This window comes from Solea solea, unplaced genomic scaffold, assembly GCF_958295425.1.
Source record: "Solea solea unplaced genomic scaffold, fSolSol10.1 scaffold_41, whole genome shotgun sequence".
NCBI classification, from domain to species: Eukaryota; Metazoa; Chordata; class Actinopteri; order Pleuronectiformes; family Soleidae; genus Solea; species Solea solea.
The window spans coordinates 102,501-120,000 of NW_026704052.1; the positions used below are offsets into that span (position 1 = coordinate 102,501).

Consider the following 17,500-nt stretch of genomic DNA (forward strand, 5'->3'; position numbering starts at 1 on the left):
GATTGGCCGGCAAACCAAAAACGTTGAAGAAAGGCTGTCCCAAGGTGGCCGGCCGGGCCGACCGAGACTGTGGTGACTCCGGCGGATAGACTCGTTGGCTGACCTCAAGGAGAGGGTCTATGTCGACTCTGGTTTTTCTTCAAAATGCACAAGTCTTTCGCCTTTTACTAAAGACTTCCGTGGAGAGGAACGTCCGAGAGTTTAAGTTATTTTTGGTGGGCTTTGCTGTATGGCTGCGCCCTTTGAGTGTGTCAAATGTCAAGCAGCTGTCCGTCACGGCTCAGAGGTGCACTTAGATCACCTGGGGGCGGAGGTGATCGGCAGCAGCCTTTGTTATGCGCACTTCAGAAACATGGCACCACAACAAGTAACTTGTGCGCCAAGATCTTGAGTTGGCCCCAGACACTGGCGGGCCATCGCTTCTCTGCCTTTTGGCTAAGATCAAGTGTAGTATCTGTTCTTATAAGTTTAATATCTGATATGTCCTCTATATGGGGATTAAATATTAACCCTCGGGTCGTGTTCGGGACAAATCTGACCGATTTAAACTTAAAACACTCATAAATATCGTGTTTTACATCCGATTGCCTCAAGGCCTCATGATATCCTCCACACAATGCACTTGAACATATAAAAAGTGACGATCACCTCTTTCATTGAATTTTGAGTGTTTTAATCAACTTTGTTACACCTGTGGTGTTCCCGGTCAAAAGTGACCATCATAGGAAATGAATGGGAATCCAGGCTATATTCATCCATCAGACAGAAAACATCCCCATACACACCACCCCAACTCACTCACTCACTCACTCACTCATTCACTCACTCACGCACTCACGCACACATTTCAGACTGAACAATGTCTTTTGCGGGTTCACATCTCGTTCCCGTGCTTATGTGCCGATCCTCCCACGTGAACCAACTTCCTGATGAAACAACTTATAGTATCTTTTCACAAACTAGACAGGTGTCTGTCATGTGAACCCCTCTTTTTCCCGCGCTTATGTGCCGATCCTTCCACGTGAACCAACTTCCAGATGAAACAATGTATCATATCTTCTCACAAACTAGACAGGTGTCTGTCATGTGAACCCCTCTCTTTCCTGCGCTTTTGTGCCTGTCCCCCACGTGAACCACACCTTCCAGAATAATTAATGTATCATTTTCACACAGACCCCTCTATATATAGCTTGATGTTTGCCTTGCACTCCTTTTACTCGGAGCACAATGAGTAGGCGACTGACCAAGAGGTTCTCTGTGGAAGAGGTTCTCGTCCAGCTTTTTGGACACGATGAAGAGGGCACTGAAATAGATCCAGAGATAGAGGAGGATGTCTCCGAAGTGGAAGACAACACTGATTTGGATCCAAACTATGAGGAGACTGCCCAGTCAACAGATGGAGAGGGAGAGGCACCTGAAGAACAGGCACCTAAAGAGAGTTTCCAGTCCAAGAGTGGAGACTTGCTCTGGTCTTCATCCCCCCGGGACAGAGGAAGTAGAGCTAGAGTGGAAAATGTCATAAAGATGACGCCAGGGCCAACACGATATGCAATATCTCGTGTCGATGACATCAAGTCCAGCTTCCAACTCTTTTTACCAGAGTCCATTGAGGGAATTATACTCGAAATGACAAACCTGGAAGGGAAGCGTGTGTTTGGGGACACCTGGAAAGAAATTGACCTGGTAGAACTCCAAGCCTACATAGGTCTGTTGATTTTAGGAGGCCTCTGCCAGTCTGGTCAGGAGTGTGCAAGCCCCAGCTCTCCCTCAACAAGGACATGGGCAGAAAAGGAAGCGTTGTGAGCTATGTGCACCTAGAGACAACAAAACAAGCCTGAGATGCTGCAAATGTGATGCCTTTGTTTGCAAGGCCCACTCTGACCTGAGTGTCACATGCCAGTCATGTGCATGAATACACACACACACACACATTCCTGTATGGGCATCAAGGTGAGGTCCGAGCGACAGCACTATGGATGTGAGGACCACCATTTCTACTATGCTTAAAGGAAGAAAAAAAAAACATTTGCACACAAGATGGCGCCCTGACACCAGTTACCACTTCAGCTTCTTAAAAAATTATGTTTGAAAAACTCAGTGTAAAATCTGTATCACCATTGACGTGAGGACCTTCTCGTTAGGGAACTTTTGGTTTCAATTGTGGCTAAAACAGTTTAACTACTGTCTTTCTTTGCTGTACTTTAATGTTTAGACTAAGATTAATATTAATACAGTCTGAAAAGAGGAGTAAATTTAAGATAAAATATGATGATCCAAATAAATAAAAAAATGAAATCGGAACTAATGTTAGAAAATTTAAATCAACATTTAAAAAAGCCAATAAAGCTGCAAATTCAAACATTGACTGTAATCATTTTATTGAATATTTTCTAAATTCCCACATGAGGGTCAGAGGTGTGGTGAGAAGTGGGTGTCAGACACTGGACAAGTCACCAGTCCATCACAGAGACAACCTTTCCCTCTCACAATCACACTTACAGTCAATTATGTCAACATTTCAACATTTAACCTGCATGTTTTTAAATTGTTGAAGGAAAAAAAACTCACACGGAGAACATGCAAACTCCCGCAGGAAGACCTGATACATATATATATATATATGTACGTATATATGTATGTATATATATGTATATATATATGTATATATATATATGTCTTATGAACATAATTGGCTCAAACAGCCTAAATGCACAAATTTGCTCTCTTTGCATCTCATGCAGGCTTCCTTCCCAGGAACTCTGCGTTTTTCAATGAAATTAAGCAAATGCTTACGAACTGCAGTTTTCTCTGCTTCACTCCATGCCCTCACTACTTTGGGTAGTTCTGTAATAGACAGAAGATGAAGATATAAACAGTCTGGACTGTAAATGCTTTTTCTTTTGGTTTAAAACAACTTGCCTGTTTCTTTCATTTGTTTTGTGTTTTCCTTCTTCTTTGAAGGACTTTGGGTATGACTAGATGTTGGACTTTGGTCTATAACAGGAACAGATGAATGCAGCTGTTAATCAATGAAATCACACAAATAGTCAGTAATACAGACCATAGTCAGGAGTCAAATGTCGGCACAGGGCGGCCATCTTGCCACTGTCAGCTCACTCACCCATACATGGACTTTTTAAATAACCATAACATGTGTTGTAGTGGTGCATGGACTTTTTAAAGAACCGTAACATGTGTTGTAGTGGTGCATGGACTTTTTAAAGAACCATAACATGTGTTGTAGTGGTGCATGGACTTTTTAAAGAACCATAACATGTGTTATAGAGGTACATGGACTTTTTAAATGACCGTAACATGTGTTGTAGAGGTACATGGACTTTTTAAAGAACCATAACATGTGTCCATGTACCTCTATAACACATGTTATGGGTGAGCGAGCTGACTCTGGCAAGATGGTCGCCCTTGTGCCGAAATTCCACTCCACTGGCCAGCAGTGCAGACGAAACATCTACCCTTTATTATGTAGATCTCTGGTCAGAATAGTCAGGGTCATGTGTATTTCATTTGGCTACTCGTGTTCAAATTTCAGAGAATAAAACAAACAAACTCCCATAACTTACAATTATCTGTATGTCCATCCAACCCTAACCCACTGCAGGGGGTAGGTCTCTTTCTAGGGTGGAAGAGTTCAGGACCTTGGTCTGAAAATCAAACAAAACAAAAAGATTACAGATAAGAAACCACAAAAAAATACACTACTGCACTACATTACTTGTGAACACAAAACAGTGATGTCATAGCCCCGCCTTTCTCTCTGCTGTCATTCACTGTCTTGTGTTGTGATGGTTTGACAGTGTTACCAAATAATGTTAATTAATTAACTAAAGTCAGTCTGAAAAGACACAGAGATCACAAGGACACGTCCTTGTCCACACTTCAGACACAGAGTGATGATTGAAGATGAACAGTGAAACTGAATTGTAATATAAGGCCTAATCAAAACCTTAACTTTTTACTTAAATATCTTACAGAAGCCCACAATCCTCATGTGGAGGATAAAGTGGTAGGAACTGGGTGGATGGAGGGTCTGTATGTGAGTGTGTGTGTGTGTGGTCACAGTCTCCCTTACATAGTTCTTATAGATTTCCTGATTAAAACACACAAAACTCACCATCATCATCATCATCATCCTCAGGGCAGGGGGCATGTCTCTTTTTAGAGATGAGGTTAGAGCTTTTGTCTGAAAAAAAAAAAACAAAGATATTTTATTAATCTGTGGAGTAAGTGAAGTCAAAGTATGTTTGTCAAGTTCACAGGAAATGACCTCTTGCTTTCACAGACTTCTTTCTTTTCTTCTGAGAAGGTTTCTGACTGAAACTCAGGTTCTCATCTACAACAGAAACACATAAAAATCCATAAACACACATCAGTGGAGGTTCATGTGTAAACATTATTAAACAATTGTTGAAAAAATAATGAATAATAAAGATATTGGGACATAAAGAAAGATATTGTACACAAATAAGACCTGTTTTTAAAATAATAATTATAAACAATAATAACAATGATAATTATGACAAGTAATTCATACACTTAAGAGAAAAGTATCACTCCTGAAGTTTTTTTTTATATATAAAATCCATGAAAACAAACAACTCACCATCATCCTCACTTTTTAAAGAACCATAACATGTGTTGTAGTGGTGCATGGACTTGTTAAATGACCATAACATGTGTTGTAGAGGTGCATGGACTTTTTAAATGACCATAACATGTGTTGTAGTGGCACATGGACTTTTTAAATGACCGTAACATGTGTTGTAGAGGTACATGGACTTTTTAAATAACCATAACATGTGTTGTAGAGGTACATGGACTTTTTAAATAACCATAACATGTGTTGTAGTGGCACATGGACTTTTTAAATGACCGTAACATGTGTTGTAGAGGTACATGGACTTTTTAAATAACCATAACATGTGTTGTAGTGGTGCATGGACTTTTTAAAGAACCGTAACATGTGTTGTAGAGGTACATGGACTTTTTAAATAACCATAACATGTGTTGTAGAGGTACATGGACTTTTTAAATGACCATAACATGTGTTGTAGAGGTGCATGGACTTTTTAAAGAACCATAACATGTGTTGTAGTGGTGCATGGACTTTTTAAATGACCATAACATGTGTTGTAGAGGTGCATGGACTTTTTAAATGACCATAACATGTGTTGTAGTGGCACATGGACTTTTTAAATGACCGTAACATGTGTTGTAGAGGTACATGGACTTTTTAAAGAACCATAACATGTGTTGTAGTGGTGCATGGACTTTTTAAAGAACCGTAACATGTGTTGCAGTGGTGCATGGACTTTTTAAAGAACCGTAACATGTGTTGTAGTGGTGCATGGACTTTTTAAAGAACCATAATATGTGTTGTAGAGGTGCATGGACTTTTTAAATGACCATAACATGTGTTGTAGTGGCACATGGACTTTTTAAAGAACCATAACATGTGTTATAGAGGTACATGGACTTTTTAAAGAACCATAACATGTGTTGTAGTGGTGCATGGACTTTTTAAAGAACCATAACATGTGTTATAGAGGTACATGGACTTTTTAAAGAACCATAACATGTGTTATAGAGGTACATGGACTTTTTAAATGACCGTAACATGTGTTGTAGAGGTACATGGACTTTTTAAAGAACCATAACATGTGTCCATGTACCTCTATAACACATGTTATGGGTGAGCGAGCTGACTCTGGCAAGATGGTCGCCCTTGTGCCGAAATTCCACTCCACTGGCCAGCAGTGCAGACGAAACATCTACCCTTTATTATGTAGATCTCTGGTCAGAATAGTCAGGGTCATGTGTATTTCATTTGGCTACTCGTGTTCAAATTTCAGAGAATAAAACAAACAAACTCCCATAACTTACAATTATCTGTATGTCCATCCAACCCTAACCCACTGCAGGGGGTAGGTCTCTTTCTAGGGTGGAAGAGTTCAGGACCTTGGTCTGAAAATCAAACAAAACAAAAAGATTACAGATAAGAAACCACAAAAAAATACACTACTGCACTACATTACTTGTGAACACAAAACAGTGATGTCATAGCCCCGCCTTTCTCTCTGCTGTCATTCACTGTCTTGTGTTGTGATGGTTTGACAGTGTTACCAAATAATGTTAATTAATTAACTAAAGTCAGTCTGAAAAGACACAGAGATCACAAGGACACGTCCTTGTCCACACTTCAGACACAGAGTGATGATTGAAGATGAACAGTGAAACTGAATTGTAATATAAGGCCTAATCAAAACCTTAACTTTTTACTTAAATATCTTACAGAAGCCCACAATCCTCATGTGGAGGATAAAGTGGTAGGAACTGGGTGGATGGAGGGTCTGTATGTGAGTGTGTGTGTGTGTGGTCACAGTCTCCCTTACATAGTTCTTATAGATTTCCTGATTAAAACACACAAAACTCACCATCATCATCATCATCATCCTCAGGGCAGGGGGCATGTCTCTTTTTAGAGATGAGGTTAGAGCTTTTGTCTGAAAAAAAAAAAAACAAAGATATTTTATTAATTTGTGGAGTAAGTGAAGTCAAAGTATGTTTGTCAAGTTCACAGGAAATGACCTCTTGCTTTCACAGACTTCTTTCTTTTCTTCTGAGAAGGTTTCTGACTGAAACTCAGGTTCTCATCTACAACAGAAACACATAAAAATCCATAAACACACATCAGTGGAGGTTCATGTGTAAACATTATTAAACAATTGTTGAAAAAATAATGAATAATAAAGATATTGGGACATAAAGAAAGATATTGTACACAAATAAGACCTGTTTTTAAAATAATAATTATAAACAATAATAACAATGATAATTATGACAAGTAATTCATACACTTAAGAGAAAAGTATCACTCCTGAAGTTTTTTTTTTTATATAAAATCCATGAAAACAAACAACTCACCATCATCCTCACTTTTTAAAGAACCATAACATGTGTTGTAGTGGTGCATGGACTTTTTAAATGACCATAACATGTGTTGTAGAGGTGCATGGACTTTTTAAATGACCATAACATGTGTTGTAGTGGCACATGGACTTTTTAAATGACCGTAACATGTGTTGTAGAGGTACATGGACTTTTTAAATAACCATAACATGTGTTGTAGAGGTACATGGACTTTTTAAATAACCATAACATGTGTTGTAGTGGCACATGGACTTTTTAAATGACCGTAACATGTGTTGTAGAGGTACATGGACTTTTTAAATAACCATAACATGTGTTGTAGTGGTGCATGGACTTTTTAAAGAACCGTAACATGTGTTGTAGAGGTACATGGACTTTTTAAATAACCATAACATGTGTTGTAGAGGTACATGGACTTTTTAAATGACCATAACATGTGTTGTAGAGGTGCATGGACTTTTTTAAATGACCATAACATGTGTTGTAGAGGTGCATGGACTTTTTAAAGAACCATAACATGTGTTGTAGTGGTGCATGGACTTTTTAAATGACCATAACATGTGTTGTAGAGGTGCATGGACTTTTTAAATGACCATAACATGTGTTGTAGTGGCACATGGACTTTTTAAATGACCGTAACATGTGTTGTAGAGGTACATGGACTTTTTAAATAACCATAACATGTGTTGTAGTGGCACATGGACTTTTTAAATGACCGTAACATGTGTTGTAGAGGTACATGGACTTTTTAAATAACCATAACATGTGTTGTAGTGGTGCATGGACTTTTTAAAGAACCGTAACATGTGTTGTAGAGGTACATGGACTTTTTAAATAACCATAACATGTGTTGTAGAGGTACATGGACTTTTTAAATGACCATAACATGTGTTGTAGAGGTGCATGGACTTTTTTAAATGACCATAACATGTGTTGTAGAGGTGCATGGACTTTTTAAAGAACCATAACATGTGTTGTAGTGGTGCATGGACTTTTTAAATGACCATAACATGTGTTGTAGAGGTGCATGGACTTTTTAAATGACCATAACATGTGTTGTAGTGGCACATGGACTTTTTAAATGACCGTAACATGTGTTGTAGAGGTACATGGACTTTTTAAAGAACCATAACATGTGTTGTAGTGGTGCATGGACTTTTTAAAGAACCGTAACATGTGTTGCAGTGGTGCATGGACTTTTTAAAGAACCGTAACATGTGTTGTAGTGGTGCATGGACTTTTTAAAGAACCATAATATGTGTTGTAGAGGTGCATGGACTTTTTAAATGACCATAACATGTGTTGTAGTGGCACATGGACTTTTTAAAGAACCATAACATGTGTTATAGAGGTACATGGACTTTTTAAAGAACCATAACATGTGTTGTAGTGGTGCATGGACTTTTTAAAGAACCATAACATGTGTTATAGAGGTACATGGACTTTTTAAAGAACCATAACATGTGTTATAGAGGTACATGGACTTTTTAAATGACCGTAACATGTGTTGTAGAGGTACATGGACTTTTTAAAGAACCATAACATGTGTCCATGTACCTCTATAACACATGTTATGGGTGAGCGAGCTGACTCTGGCAAGATGGTCGCCCTTGTGCCGAAATTCCACTCCACTGGCCAGCAGTGCAGACGAAACATCTACCCTTTATTATGTAGATCTCTGGTCAGAATAGTCAGGGTCATGTGTATTTCATTTGGCTACTCGTGTTCAAATTTCAGAGAATAAAACAAACAAACTCCCATAACTTACAATTATCTGTATGTCCATCCAACCCTAACCCACTGCAGGGGGTAGGTCTCTTTCTAGGGTGGAAGAGTTCAGGACCTTGGTCTGAAAATCAAACAAAACAAAAAGATTACAGATAAGAAACCACAAAAAAATACACTACTGCACTACATTACTTGTGAACACAAAACAGTGATGTCATAGCCCCGCCTTTCTCTCTGCTGTCATTCACTGTCTTGTGTTGTGATGGTTTGACAGTGTTACCAAATAATGTTAATTAATTAACTAAAGTCAGTCTGAAAAGACACAGAGATCACAAGGACACGTCCTTGTCCACACTTCAGACACAGAGTGATGATTGAAGATGAACAGTGAAACTGAATTGTAATATAAGGCCTAACCAAAACCTTAACTTTTTACTTAAATATCTTACAGAAGCCCACAATCCTCATGTGGAGGATAAAGTGGTAGGAACTGGGTGGATGGAGGGTCTGTATGTGAGTGTGTGTGTGTGTGGTCACAGTCTCCCTTACATAGTTCTTATAGATTTCCTGATTAAAACACACAAAACTCACCATCATCATCATCATCATCCTCAGGGCAGGGGGCATGTCTCTTTTTAGAGATGAGGTTAGAGCTTTTGTCTGAAAAAAAAAAAACAAAGATATTTTATTAATCTGTGGAGTAAGTGAAGTCAAAGTATGTTTGTCAAGTTCACAGGAAATGACCTCTTGCTTTCACAGACTTCTTTCTTTTCTTCTGAGAAGGTTTCTGACTGAAACTCAGGTTCTCATCTACAACAGAAACACATAAAAATCCATAAACACACATCAGTGGAGGTTCATGTGTAAACATTATTAAACAATTGTTGAAAAAATAATGAATAATAAAGATATTGGGACATAAAGAAAGATATTGTACACAAATAAGACCTGTTTTTAAAATAATAATTATAAACAATAATAACAATGATAATTATGACAAGTAATTCATACATTTAAGAGAAAAGTATCACTCCTGAAGTTTTTTTTTATATATAAAATCCATGAAAACAAACAACTCACCATCATCCTCACTTTTTAAAGAACCATAACATGTGTTGTAGTGGTGCATGGACTTGTTAAATGACCATAACATGTGTTGTAGAGGTGCATGGACTTTTTAAATGACCATAACATGTGTTGTAGTGGCACATGGACTTTTTAAATGACCGTAACATGTGTTGTAGAGGTACATGGACTTTTTAAATAACCATAACATGTGTTGTAGAGGTACATGGACTTTTTAAATAACCATAACATGTGTTGTAGTGGCACATGGACTTTTTAAATGACCGTAACATGTGTTGTAGAGGTACATGGACTTTTTAAATAACCATAACATGTGTTGTAGTGGTGCATGGACTTTTTAAAGAACCGTAACATGTGTTGTAGAGGTACATGGACTTTTTAAATAACCATAACATGTGTTGTAGAGGTACATGGACTTTTTAAATGACCATAACATGTGTTGTAGAGGTGCATGGACTTTTTTAAATGACCATAACATGTGTTGTAGAGGTGCATGGACTTTTTAAAGAACCATAACATGTGTTGTAGTGGTGCATGGACTTTTTAAATGACCATAACATGTGTTGTAGAGGTGCATGGACTTTTTAAATGACCATAACATGTGTTGTAGTGGCACATGGACTTTTTAAATGACCGTAACATGTGTTGTAGAGGTACATGGACTTTTTAAAGAACCATAACATGTGTTGTAGAGGTGCATGGACTTTTTAAATGACCATAACATGTGTTGTAGTGGCACATGGACTTTTTAAAGAACCATAACATGTGTTATAGAGGTACATGGACTTTTTAAAGAACCATAACATGTGTTGTAGTGGTGCATGGACTTTTTAAAGAACCATAACATGTGTTATAGAGGTACATGGACTTTTTAAAGAACCATAACATGTGTTATAGAGGTACATGGACTTTTTAAATGACCGTAACATGTGTTGTAGAGGTACATGGACTTTTTAAAGAACCATAACATGTGTCCATGTACCTCTATAACACATGTTATGGGTGAGCGAGCTGACTCTGGCAAGATGGTCGCCCTTGTGCCGAAATTCCACTCCACTGGCCAGCAGTGCAGACGAAACATCTACCCTTTATTATGTAGATCTCTGGTCAGAATAGTCAGGGTCATGTGTATTTCATTTGGCTACTCGTGTTCAAATTTCAGAGAATAAAACAAACAAACTCCCATAACTTACAATTATCTGTATGTCCATCCAACCCTAACCCACTGCAGGGGGTAGGTCTCTTTCTAGGGTGGAAGAGTTCAGGACCTTGGTCTGAAAATCAAACAAAACAAAAAGATTACAGATAAGAAACCACAAAAAAATACACTACTGCACTACATTACTTGTGAACACAAAACAGTGATGTCATAGCCCCGCCTTTCTCTCTGCTGTCATTCACTGTCTTGTGTTGTGATGGTTTGACAGTGTTACCAAATAATGTTAATTAATTAACTAAAGTCAGTCTGAAAAGACACAGAGATCACAAGGACACGTCCTTGTCCACACTTCAGACACAGAGTGATGATTGAAGATGAACAGTGAAACTGAATTGTAATATAAGGCCTAATCAAAACCTTAACTTTTTACTTAAATATCTTACAGAAGCCCACAATCCTCATGTGGAGGATAAAGTGGTAGGAACTGGGTGGATGGAGGGTCTGTATGTGAGTGTGTGTGTGTGTGGTCACAGTCTCCCTTACATAGTTCTTATAGATTTCCTGATTAAAACACACAAAACTCACCATCATCATCATCATCATCCTCAGGGCAGGGGGCATGTCTCTTTTTAGAGATGAGGTTAGAGCTTTTGTCTGAAAAAAAAAAAACAAAGATATTTTATTAATCTGTGGAGTAAGTGAAGTCAAAGTATGTTTGTCAAGTTCACAGGAAATGACCTCTTGCTTTCACAGACTTCTTTCTTTTCTTCTGAGAAGGTTTCTGACTGAAACTCAGGTTCTCATCTACAACAGAAACACATAAAAATCCATAAACACACATCAGTGGAGGTTCATGTGTAAACATTATTAAACAATTGTTGAAAAAATAATGAATAATAAAGATATTGGGACATAAAGAAAGATATTGTACACAAATAAGACCTGTTTTTAAAATAATAATTATAAACAATAATAACAATGATAATTATGACAAGTAATTCATACACTTAAGAGAAAAGTATCACTCCTGAAGTTTTTTTTTATATATAAAATCCATGAAAACAAACAACTCACCATCATCCTCACTTTTTAAAGAACCATAACATGTGTTGTAGTGGTGCATGGACTTTTTAAATGACCATAACATGTGTTGTAGAGGTGCATGGACTTTTTAAATGACCATAACATGTGTTGTAGTGGCACATGGACTTTTTAAATGACCGTAACATGTGTTGTAGAGGTACATGGACTTTTTAAATAACCATAACATGTGTTGTAGAGGTACATGGACTTTTTAAATAACCATAACATGTGTTGTAGTGGCACATGGACTTTTTAAATGACCGTAACATGTGTTGTAGAGGTACATGGACTTTTTAAATAACCATAACATGTGTTGTAGTGGTGCATGGACTTTTTAAAGAACCGTAACATGTGTTGTAGAGGTACATGGACTTTTTAAATAACCATAACATGTGTTGTAGAGGTACATGGACTTTTTAAATGACCATAACATGTGTTGTAGAGGTGCATGGACTTTTTTAAATGACCATAACATGTGTTGTAGAGGTGCATGGACTTTTTAAAGAACCATAACATGTGTTGTAGTGGTGCATGGACTTTTTAAATGACCATAACATGTGTTGTAGAGGTGCATGGACTTTTTAAATGACCATAACATGTGTTGTAGTGGCACATGGACTTTTTAAATGACCGTAACATGTGTTGTAGAGGTACATGGACTTTTTAAATAACCATAACATGTGTTGTAGTGGCACATGGACTTTTTAAATGACCGTAACATGTGTTGTAGAGGTACATGGACTTTTTAAATAACCATAACATGTGTTGTAGTGGTGCATGGACTTTTTAAAGAACCGTAACATGTGTTGTAGAGGTACATGGACTTTTTAAATGACCATAACATGTGTTGTAGAGGTGCATGGACTTTTTTAAATGACCATAACATGTGTTGTAGAGGTGCATGGACTTTTTAAAGAACCATAACATGTGTTGTAGTGGTGCATGGACTTTTTAAATGACCATAACATGTGTTGTAGAGGTGCATGGACTTTTTAAATGACCATAACATGTGTTGTAGTGGCACATGGACTTTTTAAATGACCGTAACATGTGTTGTAGAGGTACATGGACTTTTTAAAGAACCATAACATGTGTTGTAGTGGTGCATGGACTTTTTAAAGAACCGTAACATGTGTTGCAGTGGTGCATGGACTTTTTAAAGAACCGTAACATGTGTTGTAGTGGTGCATGGACTTTTTAAAGAACCATAATATGTGTTGTAGAGGTGCATGGACTTTTTAAATGACCATAACATGTGTTGTAGTGGCACATGGACTTTTTAAAGAACCATAACATGTGTTATAGAGGTACATGGACTTTTTAAAGAACCATAACATGTGTTGTAGTGGTGCATGGACTTTTTAAAGAACCATAACATGTGTTATAGAGGTACATGGACTTTTTAAAGAACCATAACATGTGTTATAGAGGTACATGGACTTTTTAAATGACCGTAACATGTGTTGTAGAGGTACATGGACTTTTTAAAGAACCATAACATGTGTCCATGTACCTCTATAACACATGTTATGGGTGAGCGAGCTGACTCTGGCAAGATGGTCGCCCTTGTGCCGAAATTCCACTCCACTGGCCAGCAGTGCAGACGAAACATCTACCCTTTATTATGTAGATCTCTGGTCAGAATAGTCAGGGTCATGTGTATTTCATTTGGCTACTCGTGTTCAAATTTCAGAGAATAAAACAAACAAACTCCCATAACTTACAATTATCTGTATGTCCATCCAACCCTAACCCACTGCAGGGGGTAGGTCTCTTTCTAGGGTGGAAGAGTTCAGGACCTTGGTCTGAAAATCAAACAAAACAAAAAGATTACAGATAAGAAACCACAAAAAAATACACTACTGCACTACATTACTTGTGAACACAAAACAGTGATGTCATAGCCCCGCCTTTCTCTCTGCTGTCATTCACTGTCTTGTGTTGTGATGGTTTGACAGTGTTACCAAATAATGTTAATTAATTAACTAAAGTCAGTCTGAAAAGACACAGAGATCACAAGGACACGTCCTTGTCCACACTTCAGACACAGAGTGATGATTGAAGATGAACAGTGAAACTGAATTGTAATATAAGGCCTAATCAAAACCTTAACTTTTTACTTAAATATCTTACAGAAGCCCACAATCCTCATGTGGAGGATAAAGTGGTAGGAACTGGGTGGATGGAGGGTCTGTATGTGAGTGTGTGTGTGTGTGGTCACAGTCTCCCTTACATAGTTCTTATAGATTTCCTGATTAAAACACACAAAACTCACCATCATCATCATCATCATCCTCAGGGCAGGGGGCATGTCTCTTTTTAGAGATGAGGTTAGAGCTTTTGTCTGAAAAAAAAAAAAACAAAGATATTTTATTAATCTGTGGAGTAAGTGAAGTCAAAGTATGTTTGTCAAGTTCACAGGAAATGACCTCTTGCTTTCACAGACTTCTTTCTTTTCTTCTGAGAAGGTTTCTGACTGAAACTCAGGTTCTCATCTACAACAGAAACACATAAAAATCCATAAACACACATCAGTGGAGGTTCATGTGTAAACATTATTAAACAATTGTTGAAAAAATAATGAATAATAAAGATATTGGGACATAAAGAAAGATATTGTACACAAATAAGACCTGTTTTTAAAATAATAATTATAAACAATAATAACAATGATAATTATGACAAGTAATTCATACACTTAAGAGAAAAGTATCACTCCTGAAGTTTTTTTTTTTATATAAAATCCATGAAAACAAACAACTCACCATCATCCTCACTGCAGGGGGCAGGGGAACAGAGGTCACGACCTTTATCTGACAAAACAAACAAACCCACAGACATTATTCCGTATGTGTGTGAAAGGAATTCACTGTATGTGAGAAAAACAACTGAAAATAGTAAAAACATTTCATTTGTAACTCAGACATTATTCTTACATTTGACAAGCAAATATTATAACCTTTAATACACTTTTTGAAAGTGAATGAATGAATTGCTGAAGCTCTAACAGAGACAAGATAAAAATAGAGTGAGTTTTTAGTTTTTCAAACCTTACCTTCATCCTCTTCATCTGTTTCTATCGGAGAGGTCACATGACTCTGTGTCGGTGTGGGACTTTCACCTGAGAAAAAGCCAACAGTCAAATATTAATACAGAGTATTTTAAAGAAACAATTCTGTACAGGTAGAAATATGTAGTTTGTGTATTTATCAAACTAGTGTCCAGCTATAGGTGTTGACAAAAAACAACAACACAGACAGCTGTTACACAACAACATGGTGTGTACATAAAAACAACAGTGTGTGTACATACATACCAGACACAGAGGGATGGAGTGTGTTAAAGTTCCTCCCTGTTAAGGTGCTACTGCCTTGTTCCATAGCAAACAAAAGCTTGCTAATCTTTGCTATCTGAAAGGTTTTGTCAGTCTGTCTGTAAAAGTCCCGGTGAACTCTGATGTCATGACCCATGAACCGAGCAACTTGTTCCAGCTCTTGTTCGTCAAGATCCAGGAGCTGGCAAAGTGTGGCCACCTGTTTTCTTAGTTTAGTTGACCTGAGGAGCTCAGGGTTTTCTGCTTTGCTCTCCTCTGCATATTTCCGCAGACAGTCGCAGCCACGTATGTTCGTCAGCACACCAGCTCTGGCAAAGAGGTAGGGATTTTCAATGGGAACACCAGCTTCATCTCTCCATTTCAACAACACTTGGATTGACTCCATCATCCTGTGTGTGAAAAAAACAGGAACCTTCTTCCCTCTTTTTCCTCGGACCTCGATGCGAGTCAGCTGTTTGCTCAGTTCCTTCTCTAAAGGAGACAGAGTGCTGTAAATGTCCTCATTGATAGGATTAGTGTTGACTTTTTTGTAGGCTTCGAGAGTCAAGCGCGATGCTTCTCCTTCACGACGCTTATTAAAAACAATCAGCTGTGCCAGAATGCTCTCATTTAACACCTTGTATGCAGTCAAACTCAGCTGCTGCTCCAGTTCAGCTCTGGCTTTGTCTTCCACCATCCTGAGATGATCTCTAAGTGCCATGACATTTTTTGTGAGGTGAATGTCATCGGGTTTGTTCCACCTCTTCTCCTGCATGCTCTGGTGAGCAGATACCGCAACATGAGTTTTCCAATTTTTTTCCAACAGCTCCAAAAACTTTTTTGCCTTTTTTTCTGCCAGGTCATCATCGTTCATGAGACTTTGCCCAATCAACACCTCCACTGCTCCTTTCAGGCAGAATCCCACTCTCACTGCTGTTGAGGGTTTCCCATATTCATTTTTGCTTGGACTGAATTCTGTTAATTTCTTGGCTGCATTGACCACAAGCAGAAATTTCTTGGGGACACATATGTCTTCCAAAGTCCTCACAGTACTGTCCATAGCTTTGGCAGTCAACATGAATCTACCAAGCTCCCTCATTCTTTGAGATATATAGTTGTGCTTGGACTTCACACGACCATGTTTTGCATACAGTGATTCCCCATAGTTGCAGATCAATGAATCGCCCCTGATGTGGAAGGACACGTCATCCTGTCTCATTTTATTAATAATAGCCTGACATCCACTAGATGAAGCCATTATAGGAAGCAGGCGTGCTGAAACACTCTGTACTGCCCCTCTGGTCTTTCTCTTGTTGTCTGTCTCACTGCTGGTTTTAAGTTTACATGATCCCTGGTGTCTCCACAAATCAGTCCTAGAAAACATGCCGTAGCAGAATTTACAAGGCAAATAGTGCCATGCAGATGTTTTATGAGACGGCTGCTTTACAGTTACTATCTGTCCTTTGCCTTCAGCCAGGACCCTCACATTGTGCTTAAAATCTCCTTTCCTTCTAATTTGTTCTAAAAGAACTTTTCTTTGTGGTGACTTTGATGCAAAGCTGAATGCATGTGCCACATCCTTTACCTCCATATGCTTCCTCTGCAAGTGCCTCGCCATCTTGTTATTTGGCTGATGGCAATACAAACAATAATGTTTTTTGTCCCATGATCTTTTGTTGTCTTTTCTTTTTGTACATGTCTTAACAGTCACATTAACACTAACTTCAGTTTTGGTTGTCTTTGTTTTCTTATTTTGCCCCTTCACATACGTTCTTAGGTTCTTTTTTTTTCTGATTGTGAACTTGCCTTTGAGTGGATCTTCTTCCTGATCATCATCATCCTGATCTTCCTCATGGTCATCATCCTGATCTTCCTCATGGTCACCATCCTGATCTTCCTCATGAGCTTCTTCCTGGTCATCATCTTGTCCTTCTTCCCAGTCATCATCCTGATCATCTTTCTGATCCTCTTCTTGATCTTCATCCTGATCTTCCTCATAGCCATCATCCTGATCTTCCTCCTGTCCTTCTTTTTGATCTTCTTCTTTATTAAAATCTGGGTCATCATCCTGATCCCCACCCTGATCTTCTTCAGCCAATATTGTACTTGTAGATTTGGGCTCATCAGTGTCAAAGTCCGTGTCCACGTTTTCAACCACATCACTGGGTGTAGATTCATAATAT

The 17,500-nt window shown here is 38.2% G+C and overlaps 1 non-coding gene and 1 pseudogene across 1 annotated transcript; both read left to right on the forward strand.

Moving 5' to 3' along the window:
- The first annotated feature begins 123 nt into the window (after positions 1-123).
- LOC131450319 (U5 spliceosomal RNA) lies at positions 124-236 on the forward strand. The gene has a single exon (XR_009235235.1). It is a non-coding gene; the product is annotated as a U5 spliceosomal RNA (small nuclear RNA).
- A 179-nt stretch (positions 237-415) lies between these two features.
- Positions 416-544, forward strand: LOC131450284 (U2 spliceosomal RNA; annotated as a pseudogene).
- The last annotated feature ends 16,956 nt before the right edge of the window (positions 545-17,500 follow it).